At 41.7% G+C, this 16,813-nt stretch overlaps 1 protein-coding gene across 1 annotated transcript in view; it reads right to left on the bottom strand.

Moving 5' to 3' along the window:
* Positions 1-16,813, bottom strand: part of HIGD1C (HIG1 hypoxia inducible domain family member 1C) — an 88,087-nt gene that overhangs the window by 32,557 nt on the left and 38,717 nt on the right. The window lies entirely within an intron of this gene.

Here is a 16,813-nt window from a genome sequence, read left to right as displayed (position 1 = left end):
TGCTTTATCATTTTTCTCTAGATACAATTCTTTCCCCCCGAACCATGTGAGTAAATTGCAGATCAGTGAGTGTGTCTTTATCCCTGTACAATTCTGTATTTAGGGCATTCTCTTACATATCCCATAGTACAATAATCAAAATCAGGAAATTCACACTGATAATACTCTTATCATTGTTATCCAATCATAGTTCACAAATTCCCAATAATGTACTTAAATAGCAAACAATTTTTTTTTCCTGTTCCAGGATCCACCTAGGATCACAAATTGCATTTAGTTATCATGCCTCTTTAAAAACCGCTGCCTTCCAGTCGATTCTGACTCATACAGACCCTATAGGACAGAGTTGAACTGCCCCACAGGGTTTCCAAGGAGCAGCTTGCAGATTCTAACTGCTGACCTTTTGATTAGCTACCAAGCTCTTAACTACCAGGGCATGTCTCCTTAGTCTTCTTTAGTCTGAAACAGTTATTTAGTCTGTCTTTGTCTTTCATGACCTTGATATTTTGACAGTGCAGGCCAGTCCTTTTGTAGGATGGCTCTCAATTTAGGCTTGTCTGATGATTTCTCATCATTACATTGACGCTACACATTTTTGACAGAATACCACACAAGTGATGTTGTGTCCTTGGTGTGTTACTCAGTGTTGGTAACTTCGATCCAGTGTTGTGCTGAGAAATGTTTTAACAGCTGGTTTTCCAGAAGAAGAAAAAAGAAGCAGCAGTCCTGATTTATAACATTTGCCTATTTCCATGGTGTAAATACGACCAGTGAGACTAGTTTCAAACTACGCCCGACGTCACTGAACACAGAGTTGGGAAGAGATGTGCACAGTTGCCCCTTGTGAGTTGGTATGAGTCGGCTCTAGCACACCACTGCTTTGGCCACTTGGGTTGAAGTGGTCTCTGCCAGCTTCTCCGCAGTAAAGTTACTGTGTTATCCCTTTGTAATTAATAAATATTTTATGAGGAGATACTTTAATATTACACAAATATTCTGTTATTCATTAAAATTTTACCTATTAGTTTCAGGATTCTTTGCAGGGGTCCATGTTCCTTGCTTGAATCAATTAAATCTATGTTTGCCAAATGGTAATTTTCTAAATCTGTCATTCCTTTTATATTTATTAGTTGGCATTATGCTATAAGGAATAGCTTTCCCTTCTTTCCTACTTATTTAATTATTCACTTATTTATATAAATGTGGATTCATGGATTCCTATTTTATTCTGTGGTTTATAATCCATTACTACAATTATTTATTTTAATGGTCAAACTGTCCCAGATTTGGCTAGTGGGAGCCCCTTCAAGCTGGCTCCTGTGTCTTTTTTTTTTTTAATGTGGTAAAATATATATAACATAAAATGTTCCACTTTAACCATTTTCAAGTGTACAATTCGGTGGCCTTAATTACATTCACAATTTTGTCCAGTCATCACCACTCTTTCCCAAACTTTCATATCACCCCAAGCACAAACTTAGACTCCGTTAAGCAATAACTGCCTATTCCTTCCCCCTCCCCCTGCTGACCACTAATAACCTTTTGTCTCTATGCATTTGCCTGTTGTAGATATTTCATTTAAGTGGGATCATACAACATTTGTTCTTTTATGTCTGTCTTATTTCACTCAGCACAACATTTTCAAGGTTCATCCATGTTGTAGCATGTATCAGAACTTAATTTCTCTTTACGGCTGAATAGTATTCCATTGTATGTATGCACCACATGTCATTTATCCATTCATCCTTTGATGGACACTTGGCCTGTCTTCGTTTTTTGGCTATTGTGAGTAACTACAATGAATATGATGTCCAAGTTTTTATGTGTTTTTGACATGTTCTCATCATTCTTTGAAGACTTCCTTACATCCTGGCATAACAAATTATTCCAGACTGAACTTGTTCTTTTTCTGTCCTAGCCTGGAAATCAACTATTTCTTCAAGGAGCCTTGGTTCATTTTCTTGGAGAATGGAATTGAGAAATCAAGATCTGGGCATTAGGGGTATTCATTCTCACTGGAGCGTAATTGCTTCTAGGCCCTCTCAGCAGGCAGGGTTAAGATTTATATGTATGTCTATACCTACATCTATCCATCTGTATATCTATGTTGAATATATATTCCTGTATATATATACTAAAAACGATAAATTCAGACTAGTATCTATGTTATGGGTTGATTCGTGTCCCCCCAAAAGATATGTTTAAGTCCTGACCTTCAGTACCTGTGAATGTGACCTTTCGGAAATATGGTGTTTGCAGATGTAAGCAGTTCAGTTAACATAAGGTCATCCTGGAGTAGGGTGGGCCCTAATCCAATATGACTGGCATCCTTATAAGAAGAGGAGAAGAGAGAGGAGAAAAGACACAGAGACAGAGACAGGCAGGGAAGCTAGCCATGTGATGTCGGAGAAGAGATTGAATAATGTTTGTACAAGCCAAGAAACTCCTGGGGCTACCAAAAGCTGGGAGAGGCGAGGAAGGACCCTCCACTAGAGGCTTCAGAGGGAGCGTGGTCCTGCCAACACCTTGATTTTAGACTCCTCGGCTCCAGAACTGTGAAAGAATAAATTTCTGTCGTTTTATGCCACCCAGGTTGTAGCACCTTGTCGTTACTTTGTATTAGCCCGAGGAAACTAATATGATCTTCAGTTTCAATCCAACTTCACCGGGTTCATTCTAGTCTTCTCCCTTTTCCTATTTGTGATTCCCTTCTCTCCCTGGTGGCACAGTGGTTAAGAGCTCGGCTGCTAAGCAAAAGGTTGGCAGTTTGAATCCACCGGCCATTCCTTGGAAACCCTATGGGGCAGTTCCACTCTGCCCTATAGGGTCACTGTGAGTCGGAATTGACTGGATAACAACAGGTTCTTGGTCTCTCAGTATGAGAAACACAGCTCCCATTGTCCTCAATATATTTGTTTATTTGCTCAATTCTTTTTTTTTTTTTAATAATTTTTATTGAGCTTTAAGTGAACGCTTACAAATCAAGTCAGTCTGTCACATACAAGCTTATATACACCTTACTCCATACTCCCACTTACTCTCCCCCTAATGAGTCAGCCCTTCCAGTCTCTCCTTTCGTGACAGTTTTGCCAGTTTCTAACCCTCTCTACCCTCCTATCTCCCCTCCAGACAGGAGATGCCAACACAGTCTCAAGTGTCCACCTGATACAAGCAGCTCACTCTTCATCACCATCTCTCTCCAACCCATTGTCCAGTCCCTTCCATGTCCGATGAGTTGTCTTTGGGAATGGTTCCTGTCCTGGGCCAATAGAAGGTTTGGGGACCATGACCACCGGGATTCCTCTAGTCTCAGTCAGACCATTAAGTCTGGTCTTTTTATGAGAATTTGGGGTCTGCATCCCACTGATCTCCTGCTCCCTCAGGGGTTCTCTGTTGTGCTCCCTGTCAGGGCAGTCATCGGTTGTGGCCGGGCACCATCTAGTTCTTCTGGTCTCAGGATGATGTAAGTCTCTGGTTCATGGGGCCCTTTCTGTCTCTTGGGCTCATAGTTATCGTGTGACCTTGATGTTCTTCATTCTCCTTTGATCCAGGTGGGTTGAGACCAATTAATGCATCTTAGATGGCCGCTTGTATTAAGACCGACCCCAGATGCCATATTTCAAGGTGGGATGCAGAATGTTTTCATAATAGAATTATTTTGCAATTGACTTAGAAGTCCCCTTATATTTGCTCAATTCTAAAATACAAAAAAAGAAGTTTCAGAATTTCTAACCCATACCTCTGTCAAAAGGAACCCTGGGGGCACAGCGGTTAAACGCTTAGCTGCTAACCAAAAGATTGGCGATTCGAACCCCCCAGCTGTGGCAGATGTGGCAGCCTGAAACCCTATGGGGCAGTTCTACTTTGTCCTACAGGGTTGCTATGAGTCAGCACCAGGGACGAATTGCCCAATAAGCAAGCTATACACGGCTTACTTGTGCTTACTTAGTCATCTGTAATGCACAATTTCATCTGTGATGAAAAACAGGTGAAACTGGACTACAGAATAGTAAGTAAACACAGTGTGTAACTTGCTTATTGGTTAATCCACCCCTGGATGTCACACAGCGATAAAAACAGTAACCTCTGTGAAAAAGAAGTCTATTAACTGGATTTAACTATTAGTTCTTTTTGTCTGAGGGTATACAGTTAAAATACTGTGTTCAAAAATCACCTGGAATGAAAACATATGTTCACAGAAACACTTGTATACCAGTGTTCATAGCGTCACTATTCACAATAGGCAATAAATACATGGAAACAACCCAAATGCCCCTAAACGAATGAATGGATAAATTAAAAATATATATATGGCATATCCATACAATGGAATATTATTCAGCTATTAAAAGAAAGGGAGTGATACGTGCTACAACATGAATGATTCCTGAAAACATTATGCTAAGGGAAAGAAATCAGTTACAAAAGACCATGTACTGTATGATTCATTTATATGAAACATTCAGGATAGGTGAATTTATAGAGTTAGAAAGCAGGCGGGACTTGTGGTTTTCAGGGGCTGGAGATGTGGGAGAATGAAGAGTGACTGTTAATGGGAATTTCCTTTTGTGATGATGAAAAATGTCCGGAACTAGGTAGTGGTGATAGTTGCACAACACTGTGAATGCACTTAGTGCCAATGAAACGTACACTTCAAAATGGTAGATTTTATGTTACATGCATTTTGCCACAATAAGATTTTTTTTAATGCTTTTAAAAACCAGAAATTAATTTTGTCACAGTTTTGGAGGCTAGATGTCTGAATTCAAGGTGTTGACAGGGCCATGCTCCCTTCAAAGGTTCTAGGGAAGAATCTGTCCTTACTTTTCTAGCTTCTGGTGGTTTTAGCCCAGTGAGACTCATTTTGGCTTATGACCTCCAGAATTATAAGATAATAAATTTGTGTTGTTTTAAGGCACAAAGTTCGTGGGTATTTGTTACAGTGGCAATAGGAACTATTGGAAACAACATGTGCCCAGAATTTTTCTGTGCAGCCAGTCTGCCCAGCAGGAGAGGAGAGGGTAGAAATGTAGAATTGGGCACCACAGCTCTGTTGAGTTCCCACAAAGGGAAGTTTGTAGGAGTGAAGAGGACTAAGGATGGAATCCTGGGGAAAGAGAAAGCAGCAAAGGAGGTTAAGATGAAACAGCTGGAGAATGTCAAGAAGAATAGTGCCTCAGAAGCTACAGGGGTGGAAGAACATCTGAAGAAGGAGGCCCAGAATCAGATATAACACAACTCACTCGTAGGATGAAGCCATTATATATGAAAAGCAGGAAATCAATGGTGACTTTCTAGAGGACAGTTTCAGACGGGGCCGGGAACCCAATATAATGGGCTGTGGAATGAGTGGGAAGTGAGAAAATGCATTTGACACTTCTAAGAGATTCGACAGGAGTCCCTGGTAGCACAAACGTTTAAGCACTTGCTACTGACCGAAAGGTTGGCAGTTTGAACCCACCCAGAGGTGCCTTGGAAGACAAGCCTGGCAATCTGCTTCTGGAAGGTCACGGCCACTGAAAAACTTACGGAGCAGTTCTACTTTGCAACACATAGGGTCCACTCAGGGGGAATCAACGGCAACTAGCAACAACAATAAGAGATTTGATAGTGAAGGGAAGAAGAAAAGGCAGTGGTTTGAGGGGAAAGTAAAGCTAAAGTTTTTGTGTGTTATTTTGTTCTGATTTTACTGGAGAAAGGTGTAGGGGATTTTAGAATGTGTGAACACAGGGGAAGGAATTACTGGAGAGGGGAAGAGTGAAGATACAAAAGGAGTATGACTTGGTGGAAGAAAGACATGGAAGAGATGGATCAAGAGCCCCCAGGGCTAGTCTTTCAAAGCCTGGGAGGAGACCTCATCTTTAGGTCAGGAGAGGAAACCTGTGAGGTTCTTAAATTTCCAGTCCCACTGAATGGCTCATTTTTTTTTTTCCTGGTGAAACAAGTAATGAAGAAGGAGGGAAGGTCATGGAAATAAGATAGGATGATGAGTGTGTTAAAGCTTTGGCCTTTGTGGCAGTTGAGGTCTTGTACTTTCTGAGCAGCCCTGAAGGTCTTGTACTTTCTCCAGAGCTCTCAGAAGCCTGAGAGCAGAAACAGAGGAAGCAAATGGTTGGAGTTATTTGTACATTTAACAAAGATTAACAGAGTGGTCCAGATATAAAGATAAGATAAGTACCCTGTCCTCAATAAGCTTACCATCTAGTAGAGTACATAGACGAGTAAACCAACAACTAGAGCACACTGAGAAGGCGAGAGGTTGGAGACATGGGCCTTTAGGAGCTGTTATGGATTGGATTGTGTACTCCAGAAATATATGTTGTAAATCCTAACCCCTATACAGGTGGTTATAATCCCATTTGGGAATGGGTTTTCTTTGTTATATTAATGAGGCAGTATTAGTGTAGGGTGTGTCTTAAACCAATCACTTTTTGAGATATAAAAAGAGCAGATCAGGCACAAAAGAAGCAAACAGAGATGGGGGAAGATAGATGTCATGCCATATGGAGATCACCAACAAGCCAAGAAACAGAAACTGAAAAGAGACAAAGACTTTCCCCTATAGTGGCTGTTATGGATTTGAATTGTATCCCCCAAAGATGTGTGTCAATTTGGCTAGGCCATTGTGTGGTTGTTCTCCATTTTGTGATGATGTAATTATCCTATATATTGTAAATCCTAGCATCCATGCTTGTGGTTGTGATCCTATTTGGGAGTGAGCTCTCTGTTATGTTAATGAGGTAGGATTAGAGGCAGTTATGTTAATGAGGCAAGACACAATCTACAGGATTAGGTTGTATCTTTTTTTTCTTTTAATCCTGCTTTAGGTGAAAGTTTATAGAGCAAATTAGTTTCTCATTAAACAAGTAATATACAAATTGTTTTGTGATATGGATTGCCAACCCCAAGATGTGTCAACACTCTCTCCTTCTCCACCCTGGGGTTCCCTGTTTCACTGGTCCAGTTTTCCTGTCCCTTCCTACCTTCTCATCTTTGCTCGTGGACTGATGTGCCCATTTAGTCTCATATATGTGATTGAACTATGAGACATTTTTCTTATGTGTGTTATTGTTTGTCCTATAGATCTGTCTAATCTTTGGCTGAAGGGTGAAAATCAGGAGTGACTTCAGTACTGTCTTAGTCATCTAGGGCTGTTATAACAAATACCACAAATGGATGGCTTTAACAAAGAGAAGTTTATTCTCTCACAGTCTAGTAGGCTACAAGTCCAAATTCAGGGTATCAACTCCAGGGGGAGACTTTCTGTTGGCTCTGGAGGAAGGACCTTGTCATCAATCTTCCCCTAGTCTAGGAGCTTCTCAGGCACAGGGATCCTGGCTCCAAAGGACACACTTTGCTCCCAGTGCTGCATTCTTGGTGGTATGAGGTTCCCTTTTCCCTCTGCTGGCTTCTCTCTTTTACATCTCAAAAGAGATTGGCTCATGACACAATCCAATCTTGTAGATGAGTTCTGCCTCATTGGCATAACTGCCACCTATTCCACCTCATTAACATCATAGAGGTAAGATTTACAACACATAGGAAAATCACACTGGATGTCAAAATGGTGGACAACCACACAATACTAGGAATCATGGCCTAGCCAAATGGATACACATATTTTTGGGGGACACAATTCAATCCATGACAAGTACTGACTTAAAACAGTATCTGGGGGCAGTACTTGGGATTTCTCCAGTCTCTGTCAGACCAGAAAGTCTGGTCTTTTTTTAGTGTGTGTGAATTTGAGTTTTGTTCTACTTTTTTCTCCCACACTGAGGTTGTATCTCGAGTCGACCTCTTTTGAGATATAAAAGAGAGAATTGAGCAGAGAGGAGAGGATCTCATTACCACCAAGCATGAAGAACCAGGAGCAGAACATGTCCTTTGGACTCAGGGTCCCTGTGATGAGAAATTCCTAGACCCAGGGGAACATTGATGACAAGGACCTTCCCTCAGAGCCAAAAGAGAGAGAAAAAGCCTTCCCCTTGAGCTGGTGCCCTGACTTCAGACTTCTAGCCTCCTAAGCTGTGAGGGAATAAATTTCACTTTGTTAAAGCCATCCACTTGTGGTATTTCTGTTAAAGCATCACTGGATAACTAAGACAGGAGCATAGATAAAGGACCTAAAAATCAAACTGGAGAGTTAAGAAAGGTTTTTGGAGAAGACAACTTTTGTGCTGTTTTAGAGAACTAGTGAATGTTATATGAAGAGAGGGTAGGGGTATTCCAGACAGAGGGCACAGCATGTGGAAAGGCACAGAGGCAAACGGCACGAACAACACAGCGTGTAAAACCAGGGCTGGGAAGCGGCTGTAGAGGGTAGAGCTGCAGAGCCAGCAAGTCAGACTGACTTTTTAAAAAATTTATTGGAGTAAAATATATATAACAAAAATTTCACCTTTTTAACTATGCCTAAGTGTGCGATTCAGTGATATTTATTATGTAAACAATGTTGCACAACCATTACCACTATCTAGTTCCAAAAGTTTTTCATCACCCTGAACAGAAACTCAGTGCCCATTAAGCAACAACTCCCCACCCCTCACTCCCTCTCGTAACCGCTAATAACCTTTTATCTCTATGCATTTGCCTAATCTAGACATTTTATATAACTGTGATCATACAATATTTGTTCTTTTGTGTTTGACATACTTCACTCAGCATGTTTTCAAGCTTTATCCATCCCATAGCATGTACCCAAGCATCACTTCTCTTTGTGGCTGAATAATATTCCATCTTATGTATATATGGAAACCCTGGTGGCATAGTGGTTAAGTGCTACGGCTGCTAACCAGAAGGCTGGCAGTTCGAATCCACCAGGCACTCCTTTGAAACTCTATAGGGCAGTTCTACTCTGTCCTGTAGGGTCGCTATGAGGCGGAATTGACTCGACAGCAACAGGTATGTATATACCACATTTTGCTTACTCATTCATCTACAGATGGAAGCTTGGGTTTTTTCCATTTTTTGGCTATGGTGAATAATGCTGAAATGTTCATTTCAAGGTTACAAGTATCTGCTTGCATCTCTGCTTTCAAGTGTTTTGTGTATATACCTAGGAGTGGAATTGCTTAGTCATATGTTAATTCTACATTTAACTTTTTGAGTAACTGCCAAACTGCTTTCACAGCAGCTGCACCATTTTACATCACTACTAACAATGCACAAGGTTCCAGTTTCTCCACATCCTCACCAACTCTTGTTTTCCATTTTTCTGATAAGAAAGCCTTGTGTTTTAAGCTAAGGATTTTGAACTTTAATCTGGAAGCTATGAGGATTTCAGGCAGGAGTGATTTAGATTTAGGTTCTGGTAGCAGCATGGAGGTAAGATCGCAAGGAGATCTGGCTGGAGGCCTTTAATCCAAGCAAAAAGTGATGTGTACAAAGCAATGGGGGAAGAAAGGAAGGCGTAGTGACTGGTTGTGGGAGGTTAGATGGAGAGAGCCAAGGTGATGCTCAGGTTTCCAGTTTTTGTGACAGGGTAGATGATTTTGCTGTTTACTGAGATAAAAACTGCAGACTAAGAAGCAGGTTAGGGATAAAGGAGACACCATCATGATAATGAATAATTTTACTCTGCAGTTTAGCATGGCTAGAGAGATGAGTCAATGCAGCTGATAGAGTAACAAAGGCAGGGTGGAGTTATTAAACCCACTGCCATCAAGTCGATTCCGAGTAGAACCACCCCATAGAGTTTCCAAGGAGCACCTGGTGGATTTGAACTGCCAACCTTTTGGTTAGCAGCCGTAGCAATTAACCGCTACGCCACCAGGGTTTCCGGTGGAGTTAGTAGAGGTCTTTAAATTGAAGAACAAATATAGTGGGAGAGGTAAAAGGCTACCTGTTGCCCTTGAGTTGATTCTGACTCATAGCGGCCCTATAGGACAGAGTAGAACGGCCCCATAGGGTTTCCATGGAGCAGCTGGTGGATTCGAACTGCCAGCCTTTTGGTTAGCAGCCGTGCTTTTAACCACTGTGCCATTAGGGCTACAGGTAAAAGGCTAGGAGGCTGTATTTGGCGGTAATGGCAAGATGTTTAGAGAAGCACTTAGCATGTCTGTTTTCTTCCTGAAATGGTAAGCTTATTTGTTGTTGTTGTTAGATGCTGTGATCATTCAGGTTGTGTGTCAACTTGGCTGGGTTATGATTCTCAGTGGTTTGGCAGTTATAATGTAGTTTGGCAGTCCTGTAATTATGTGATCACCTCCATGAGGAGATCTGATATGATTACCTCCATGATGGGATCTGTTGTGAGTAGCCAGTCAGTTGAGAGGGATTTTCCTTGGGAGTGTTGCCAGCATCCAATATAAGTGGCCTTCCTGGCAAAGCTCCTAAGTTTTTAAGACAAGTATTGTATGAGACAACTATTGTAAGAACTCAAGAAAAGGTTTACACACAGAAAAAAAATTCTGTGATGGTTGTAAGAGTGGGGAGGGTGGGGGAGGAGGAATCACTAACTAGATAGTAGACAAGTGTCAACTTTGGTGAGCAGAAAGACAATACACAATATAGGGGAAGTTAGCACAACTCGACCAAAGCAAAAGCATAGAGGTTTTCTGGATAAATCCAAACACTTTGAGGGGCCAAGTAGCTGGGGCTTGGAGTTGGGAACCACAATCTCAGAGGACATCTAATCAATGGCATAACATAGTTCATAAAGAAATGTTCTATATCCCACTTTGATGAGTCATGTCTGGAGTTTTAAAAGCTTGTGAGCACCATCTAAGATACATCTATTTGTCCCATCCTGTCCAGAGAAAAGGAGAATGAAAAAAAACAAAGATACAAGGAAAATATTAGCTCAAAGGACTAAAGGACCGACCACATGAACCAGAGACTCTACCAGAAGAGCTAGATGATGCCGGGCTACCCCCACCAACTGCTCTGACAAGGATCATAACAAACAGTCCCAGACAAAAGGGAGAAAAATATAGAACAGAATTCAAATCCACACAAAATAAATAAATAAATAAACAGACTTACTTGTCTAACAGACTGGAGGGAGGAACCCCTAAGACTATGTCCCCCAGCCACCCTGTTGACTCAGAACTGAAAACACTCCCAAAGCCCACTTTTCGACAAAGATTAGATGGGCCTATAAAACAAAAATAACACATGTGAGGAACATACTTCTTAGTTCAACCAAATATAGAAGACCAAATGGGAAACTCCTGCCCAAAAGCAAGATGCAAAGACAGGAAAGGACAGGAACCGGATGAATTGAACATAGGGAACCTATGGTGGAAAGGGGGAGCACACTGTCAGATTGTGGGGATGGCAACCAATGTCACAAAACAATATGTGTATAAATTTTTGAATGAGAAATTAACTTGAGCTGTAAACTTTCACGTAAAGCACAGTAAAATTAAAAAAGAAAATAAAAATATATGGTGCTATTTTTTCCATAGCCAGGATTCATAGGTCCAGGAATCAAGGGGTAGATATGGGAGTGACACCACTCACTATTACCCCTAATGACCCACTTGCAAGATTTTTGCTTCCTGTCCCTGTGACCTTATTTTCTGCTGGTCTAGAGGTCTTAGTTCCAAAGGGAGGAATGCTCCCACCTGTAGACAAATCACTGATTCCACTGAACTGGAAGCTAAAAATGCCACCTGGCCACTTTGGGCTGATGTCTCTGATCAACAGGCAAAGAAGGAAGTTACCATATTGGCTGGTGATCGATCCTGATCACCAAAAGGAAATCAGATTGATATTACACAATAGAGGTAAAGAAGAGTATGTTTGGGATACAGGAGATCCCTTAGGGCGTCTCTTGGTACTACCATCCCATGTGACTAAAGTCAGTTGAAAACTACAGCAACCCAATCCTGACATGACAATTAATGTCCTAAACCCTTCAGGAATGAGGGTTTGGATCACACCACAAGGCAAAGAACCATGACCAACTGAGGTGCTTGCTGAGGGCAAAGGGAATATGGAATGGGGGGGTAGAAGAAGGTAGTTCTAAATACCAGTTACCACCACGTGACCAGCTGCAGAAACAAGGACTGTAATTGTTATGAGTATTTCTTCTTTGTATGTGTGCATCACATGTTTTTGTTTCTTTCACTTATAAAGTACAAGATGTAAACAGGGCTAGTGTGTTTTCAGTTGTACGTGTGTTAGTTGTATCACGTTAGGTGCAAGTATGACTTTATAATTGTCTTTTTTCAGAGGTTATATACGGTTTAAGGAGATGTGTGCAGGTGCCAAGGTGACAAGTGGTGGACTGTGATCATTAAGATTGTGTGTCAATTTGGCTAAACCATGGTTCTCAATAGTTTGGCAGTCATATACTGATGTAATCACTTCCATGATGAGATCTGATATAATATGATTACCTCCACGATGGGATCTGCTGTGAGTTGCCAGTCAAGTGAAAGAGAGTTTCCTTGAGGGTGTGGCCTGTATCCAACGTAGGTGGCCTTTCTGGTGGGCAATCTGGCTTTTGCTCGCTCTGGATCCTGCAGCTGGCTCCTGTTCATCTGATCTGTAGTTCTTGGAACTTGACTAGCAGCTTACTTGCTGATCTTGGGATTTGTCAGCCTCTGCAGTCTATGAGCTAGCAGCCTGCTGGCTTACCTGCTGATCTTGGGATTCATCAGCGTCCGCAGTCTGTGAGCCACTGGCCTGCCAGCTTACCTACTGATGTTGTGATTTGTCACCTTCTGCAGCCCGTGAGCCGAAGGCCTATTGTCTAACCTGCCAATCTGTGGTTCGTCAGCCCCTGGAGCTAAGTGAGTCAGGAGAAGCCTCCATCATGACCCATGGACTTGAGACTTTCCAGCCTCTACAATAGCATGAGCCATTTCCTTGGTATAAATCTCTCCCTCTAGACACGCACACACACACACACATATAAATATACACGCTTCGCTGGTTTTGCTTCTCTAGAGAACCTAGCCTAAGAAAGGTGCTGTTGAGTCGGTTTCGACTCATAGTAACCCTATGTACAAGAGAACAAAACACTGCCCAGTCCTGAGCCATCCTCTCAATCAATGCTATGTTTGAGTCCATTGTTGCAGCCACTATGTCAATCCATCTTCTTGAGGGTCTTTCTCTTTTTTGCTGACCCCCCACTTTACCAATCGTGATGTCTTTCTCCAGGGACTGATCCCTCCTGATAACATGTCCAAAGTATGTGAGACAAAGTCTCACCATACTTGCTTCTAAGGGCCATTCTGGCTGTACTTTTTCCAAGACAGATTTGTTAGTTCTTCTGTGTGTCCATGGTATATTCAGTATTCTAGCCAACACCATCATTCAAAGACATCAACTCTTCTTTGGTCTTCCTTATTGTCCAGCTTTCACATGTATATGAGGCAATTGAAAATTCCATGGCGTGGGTCAGGCACGCTTTAGTCCTCAAAGTGACATCTTTGCTTTTAACACTCTGAACAGGTCTTTTGCACCAGGTTTGCGCCATGTAATACCTCATCTGATTTCTTGACTGCTGCTTCCATGGACATTGATTGTGGATCCAGGTAAAAAAAAATCCTTGACAACTTCCATCTTTTCTCTGTTTAACATGATGTTGTCTATTGGTCCAGTTGTGAGGGTTATTGTTTTCTTTATGTTGAGGTGTAATCCATACTGAAGGCTGTGGTCTTTGATCTTCATCAGTAAGTGCTTCAAGTCCTCTCCACTTCCAGCAAGCAAGGTTGTGTTGGCTGCATATCTCAGGTTGTTAATGAGTCTTCTGCCAATCCTGATGCCCCATTCTTCTTCATGTAGTCCAGCTTCTCGGATTATTTGCTCGGCATACAGGCTGATTAAGTATGGTGAAAGGATACAACCCTGACACACACCTTTCCTGATTTTAAACCATGCAGCATCTCCTCGTTCTGTTCAAATGGCTGCCTCTTAGTCTATGTACAAGTTCCTCATGAGCACGATTAAGTACTCTGGAATTTCCATTCTTCACAATTTTATCCATAATTTGTTATGATCCACACAGTCGAATGCCTTTGCATATTCGATAAAACAAAGGTAAACGTCTTGATGGTATTTTCTGCTTTTCTCCGAGATCCATCTGACATCAGCAATGATATCCTTCATTCCACGTCCTCTTCTAAATCCAGCTTGACTTTCTGGCAGTTTCCTGTGGATGTACTGCTGCAACCATTTTTGAGTTATCTTCAGCAAAATTCTGCTTGTGTGTGATTTTATTAATATTGTTCTATAATTTCCTCATTATGTTGGATGACCTTTGTTTGGAATGGGCACAAATATGGATCTCTTCCAGTCAATTGGCCGGATAGTTGTCTTCCAAATATCTTGGCATAGATTAGTGAGCATTTGAAGAGTTGCATCCATTTGTTGAAACATCTCAACTGACATTCCATCAATTCCTGGAGCCTTGTTTTTCACCAATGCCTTCAGTGCAGCTTGGACTACTCCCTTCAGTACCATTGGTTCCTGATCATATGCTACCTCCTGAAATGACTGAACATCAACCAGTCCTTTTTGGTACAGTGATGCTGCATATTCCTTCCATCTTCTTTTGATCCTTCCTGTTTCGTTCAGAATTTTGCCTGTGAAATCCTTCACTATTGCAATTACAGGCTTGAATTTTTTTCTTCAGTTCTTTGGTTTGAGAAATGCCAAGCATGGTCTCCCCTTTTGGTTTTCTGTCTCCAGGTCTTTGCACATGTCATTATAATACTTTAATCTGTTTTCTTGAGCAGACATTTGAAGTTTTCTGTTTTGCTCTTTTATATGATCGTTTATTCCATTCGCTTTAGGTACTTGATGTTCAAGAGTAAGTTTCAGAGTCTCTTCTGACATCTCTTTTGTCTTTTCTTTCTTTCCTTTTTTTTTTAATTGTGCTTTAAGTGAAAGCTTACAGCTTGAGTTGGTTTCTCGTACAAAAATTTATACACACGTTGTTATGTGACCCTAGTTGCTCCTGCTATAATGTGACAGCACACTCCTCCTTTCAACCCCAGATATCCCATGTCCATTCAACCAACTTCTGTCCCTTTCTACTTTCTCATCTTGCCTTTGGACAGGAGCTGCCCATTTAGTCTCATGTATCTACTTCAACTAAGAAGCATGCTCTTCACGAGTATCATTTTACGTCTTACAGTCCAGCCTAATCTTTGTCTGAAGAGTTAGCTTTGGGAATGATTTTAGTTCTGGGTTAACAGAGAGTCTGGGGGCCATGTCTTCTGGGATTCCTCTGGTCTCAGTCAGACTATTAAGTCCGGTCTTTTTCTGTTAATTTTAGTTCCGCACCACACTTTTCTCCTGCTCTGTCAGGGACTCTGTCGTGTTCCCTGTCAGGGTGGTGATTTGTGGTAGCCAGGCACCATCTAGTTCCTCTGGTCTCAGGCTGATGGTGTCTCTGGTTTATGTGGCCCCTTTTGTCTCTTGGGCTAACATTTTCCTTGTATCTCTGATGTTCTTCATTCTCCTTTGCTCCAGGTGAGCTGGGACCAATTGACGCATCTTAGATGGCTGCTTGCAAGCTTTTAAGACCCCAGATGCCACTCACCAAAATTGGATGCAGAACATTTTCTTTTCTTTTTTTTTTTATTATGCTTTAAGTGAAAGTTTACAGTTCAAGTTAGTTTCTCATATAAAGATTTGTACACACATTGTTATGTGACCCTAGTTGCTCTTCCTATAATGTGACAGCACGCTCCTCCTTTCCACCCTGGTTTTCCTGTGTCCACTCAACCAGTTCCTGTCCCTTTTTGCCTTCTCATCTTGCCTACAGAGCTGCCCATTTAGTCTCATGTATCTACTTGAGCTAAGAAGAACTCTCTTCACAAGTATCATTTTATATCTTATAGTCCAGTCTAATCTTTGTCTGAAGAGTTGGCTTTGGGAGTGGTTTCAATTCTGGGCTAACAGAGAGTCTGGGGGCCATGTCTTCTGGGGTTCCTCCAGTTTCAGTCAGGTCATTAAGTCTAGTCTTTTTGGGTGAGTTTGAGTTCTACATCCCACTTTTCTCCTGCTCCATCAGGGACTGTCAGTTGTGTTCCCTGTCAGGGCAGTCATTGGTGGTAGCTGGGCACCATCTAGCTTTTCTGGTCTCAGGATGATGTAGTCTCTGGTTTATGTGGCCTTTCTGTTTCTTGGGCTAATATTTTCCTTGTGTCTTTGGTGTTCTTCATTCTCCTTTGATCCAGGTGGGTTGGGACCAGTTGATGTATCTTAGATGGCCACCTGCTATCTTTTAAGACCCCAGATGCCACTCACCAAAATGGGATGCAGAACATTTTCTTAATAAACTTTGTTACGCCATTTGACCTAGATGTCCCCCAAAAACATGGTTCCCAGACCCCCACCCCTGCTACTCTGTCCCTCGAAGTGTTTGGTTATATTTAGGAAACTTCTTAGCAGTTGTGCTGACTTCCCCTGTATTGTGCGTGGTCCTTCCCTTCACCTAAGACAATTGTTTCTTTCTTTCTTTTTTTTTTTTTTACAAACTAGTTTCTCATTAAACAGTTAGTACACATATTGTTTTATGACACTGGTTAATAACCCCATGACATATCAACACTCTCCCTTCTCGACCTTGGGTTCCCTATTACCAGCTTTCCTGTCTCCTCTTGCCCTCTAGTCCTTGCCCCTGGCTGCTGTGCCCCTTTAGTCTTGTTTTGTTTTATGGGTCTTTCTAATCTTTGGCTGAAGTGTGAACCTCAGGAGTGACTTTGTTATTGAAGTCACAGAGGCCATACTCTTGGGGTTTCTTCAGTCTCTGTCAGGCCAGTAAGTCCGATCTTTTTTTTTTCTGTGAGTTAGAATCTTGTTCTACATTTTTCTCCAGCTCTGCCCAGGACCTTCCACTGTGATCCCT

Source organism: Elephas maximus, chromosome 4 (genome assembly GCF_024166365.1).
Source record: "Elephas maximus indicus isolate mEleMax1 chromosome 4, mEleMax1 primary haplotype, whole genome shotgun sequence".
NCBI lineage: Eukaryota > Metazoa > Chordata > Mammalia > Proboscidea > Elephantidae > Elephas > Elephas maximus.
The sequence above is the reverse complement of the archived record's forward strand: the minus strand, read 5'-3'. Positions and strand labels throughout refer to the sequence as shown.